This window comes from Artibeus jamaicensis, unplaced genomic scaffold (genome assembly GCF_021234435.1).
Source record: "Artibeus jamaicensis isolate MK-2021 breed Jamaican fruit bat unplaced genomic scaffold, CSHL_Jam_final contig_444, whole genome shotgun sequence".
Taxonomy (NCBI): Eukaryota; Metazoa; Chordata; class Mammalia; order Chiroptera; family Phyllostomidae; genus Artibeus; species Artibeus jamaicensis.
Genome location: NW_026521831.1, coordinates 7668455 through 7672064, shown reverse-complemented (window position 1 = coordinate 7672064; position 3610 = coordinate 7668455).

Genomic DNA, 3610 nt, shown 5'->3' with positions numbered 1-3610 from the left:
CTTGGGAAGAGTCTCTGAGTCCTGGTATTTGACCCCCCCATCCTAGGTCATTTCAAAATAGCGCGGGCTGTCGGGCAGAATTCCATCAAGTATGTGTTTGCTGCTGATCTTTGTGTGCGTGGACGCTGCCTCACGCACATGCACGCACATGGCCTTGCGTATGCCCAGCGAGGCGGACCTTCTGGGAGGCTGCTGGGGGCACCTGGCACAAGACGATCCAGGGGGGAGGAACGTGAAGGTACCTGCCGTCCCACATCCCCTGAGGGGCAGATGTGGCCACCCCTGGGTCACAGCCCAGGAGACCGAGGCTCAAAGATCATAAGAACCATTTCCAAGTTCACTGTTAAAACAGGGCTTGGATTTAAGGGTTTTTTTTCCTCTCTCTCTCTGTCCTTTCTTTTCCTTCCTTCCTTCCCAATGTTTTTGGTGCCATTGACGCTGACCAGCTCCAAACTGCACTGTCATCGCCGCTGGCCTGGCCAGGCAGAGCTTGTGACCTAGACACACACTGGGCCTGTGCCCCGCCAGCCCCTGGCTCCTGGGAGGAGAGCTGACTCTTCATGTTGATACAGGGCCTCTTTTGTGGTCCTTCTCGGCTGGCCGACTGGCCCCAGGCCCCCTGGGCCTATAAATAGCCATAGTGCAGGGCCCGGGGATCAGGTGTCTGCTGGTCCGCACGTCTGGGAGAAGGAGTGCTGGGGCCTGAGGATAATCTCCACACTGCCGTGCCCGGTAGTGGCCCGGTTTCCCACCCAGGCGGACCGGTGTCTATTGGGCGAGCGCATCTGTGTCTCCCTGAGGGTCCTGCATTTTTCGTTCTGAATCTGGTAATCCCATCTGCAGGCCCCTGAATGGTGCCCCAGTGTGTGTCCCTCAGGTCATGGGGCACTCCCAGCCGCCTCTGGTTCAAGGCCTCCATGGGTTGTAGGTGCGGCAGTGTGCTATGCAGAAATGGAGCTCGGGGCTGCTTCTTGCTCCTGTGGGGGCAGCAGGCAGCTTCCCAGGGGTCGGGAACATAGCCATCACCTAGAGATAAGGTGAGAGCAACTGAAGTTTCGCCCCAGCTGCCTGGCATCAACCTCTGCTGGGGTCAGGGGCAGAGGCATTCAGGGTCACAGCAGAGTCCTGAGGGCTGACAACCAGGACAAGGGCAATTGGAGAGAGAGGGCTTAGAGAGACCTGCAGCTCCTCTGCAAACTGTGAACTGGGTTTGGGGGTCAGACTGAATTCCCCTTCTCTCACCTCCCAGACATGTGACTCTGGGCCCCAGTTTCCCATCCGTGAAACAGGGACAGCCCTTGCTCCAAGGTGGCCTGTTCCTGGCCCTCGGACACTGAGCAGCAGGGTCAGCACCGGGCTGAGGTCTGCCCGCCTCCGTAGCACGGCCTCCCACCCTCTGAATTACTGAAGATTTGCTGCTGTAACAAATCACCACCACCACTGGCTCAAACACAGTTGTTTATGTTTCTTGGAAATTAACACACAGCCGGTATTCTTTGTTGGCAATTGGCTCTCCCTGTGGTGATGACCCAGGGACCCGCTCTGCCATCTTATCACCATGAGACTTCCAAGGTCACCATGCCCAGTGTATTTCAGCAGGAGAGGAAGCAGCATGGACCATTGCCACCAGCCAGGCGTGGCAAAAGTAGACATTGCTCTCCTATCAGCCTGGCCAGCACGTGGTCCCCTGGCCACTTCTAACTGCGCGCAGGCCGAGTGAGGTCTTCCAGCCCTGATCTCAGGAAGAAGTCCTTCTAGCCCAGGGAACAATGGCCCTGGAGAGTTTGGGAGGAGGGCCCGAGGGAAGGGGACCCCTGGTAGCCTCAAAGAAATGAGGCCGCAAGCCTTGGTTTGTGCTCTGGCCCAGGAGCAGACCTGGGTCTGTGAGCAGACAAGCATCTGTGTGCACACAGCAGGTTGGGAAGAGACCCCACCGTCCGTGGCAGAGGAGGAGGCACATGAGACGGAAGCAGGGAGTCAGCTAAGACAGGGCATGTTCTTAGGCCGCTACCTCCATGGGCAGCTGCAAGGAACTCTGGGAGCCAGTGTGGAGCAAAGCCTCAGAGTAGTCCCCTTAAAGGAGGGGGGAGAAAACTGGGGTATTTATACACCCCCACATCAGCTGGTGTTTGAAGGCTGCTCCTGGGATGGCATTATCCCCTGGCCCTGGTGGCCTCTTCTGTGGCAAAAGGGCCCTGGGCGAGATGAGCAGGCACGGGTGGGTGGAAACCTGGGGGTGTGTGTTGAGTGGTCAGGGTGGGGGACCTGAGCAGGGCACTCACAGTGTCTGCTACACTCCGAGAAGGTGCAGGGCTCACTCTCTTGACTGGTCCCCTGAAGGGAGAAGGCAGGGGTCAACCCCAACCTGCGGCCATGTATGTCGTCTGAGCTTGAGCCCACGGCCCCCAGATGCAGGGTCAGGGAGCCTGGAGGCAGCTGCGTGGCTGGCTGATTACCTGGCTCAGTGTCCGCTGACCTGATGGGAGCCCAGGTCTGGAGCTTCTTAGTGCGAGGCCTTGAGCAAGAGAGTCACCTCCTGTTTCCTTGCGGGCTATTGTAGGGGAGACCCTTCTCAGAGGTCGCCTGGGTCTTTGCCTCGTGAGTGCTGCAGCAGGGCCTCCCTCACCCAACCCCCCACACACTCCAGTCACTCGGATGTGTCGCTCTGCCACCAGCCCCAGAAGGTGCTCTGCCTTTCCCAGTGTCCGTGTCGTGGGATTAGATCAGCCCCCCCTGGGGAGTCTCCCTGTCTCACGGCCCACCATCCGAAACCCCAATGACATCTGCAGAATCCCTTTGCCGTGAAAGGTGACACAATCACAGGTGTGGGTATTGCCCACAATCACAGGCCTGGCTGGGGACTTGCGGCAGGGTTACGAATCTCTCCACCCTCTTCCAGGCTTTTAGGACACCACGCCCTCCTGGGTCTCTCCTTTCCTCACTGCTGGTGTCCTTGACTGCATTCATACCCCACCGCCAACATTTTTAAGAACATCAGGACTCTCTAAAAAATTATGAGAGGGCTTGGCCCAGGCCACCCAGGGAGCTGGCGGAAGTCACCCCAGCTGAGCACCATCAACCCCTACTTGGCAGCTCATGTCCTAGGGGCCGGAGTGACCACCCCAGGTCAGGTAATTCCCGGGAGACTTTGGAAAGTGCTAAATCACCCTCTGACGGCTGGGAGTGAAGGCGGGGTGGGTGACCCAGGCAGAACTGGCCCTTTTTCTAGCTTGGCTAGACAGTGTTCAAGATAGGACCTGGCCTTAAGTACAACAGAAACAACTGGGGGCCTGAAAAAGGCCCAAGGGTTGGATCTGGGAGTGGAACAGCACCAGGCAGAATACTAGTAATAATAGCAGCTTTTCTGGAGCACTTACTGTGTGCCGGGTGCTCAATGGATGTGTATATCAGCTTATTTAACTCCACAACTACTTATGAGGAAGGTCCTAAGGTTAACTCCGTTTCCCAGAGGAAGAAACTGAGGCTCGGTGAGGCTAAGGGACTCCCCGAGGCCAGACAACTCCTGACTAGAGAGGAGTTGACAAGCAGGGGTCCCACCTGTAACCCCTTAGTATTTCTGCCATGCGCAATATGGCTCCTTCAATGTAAC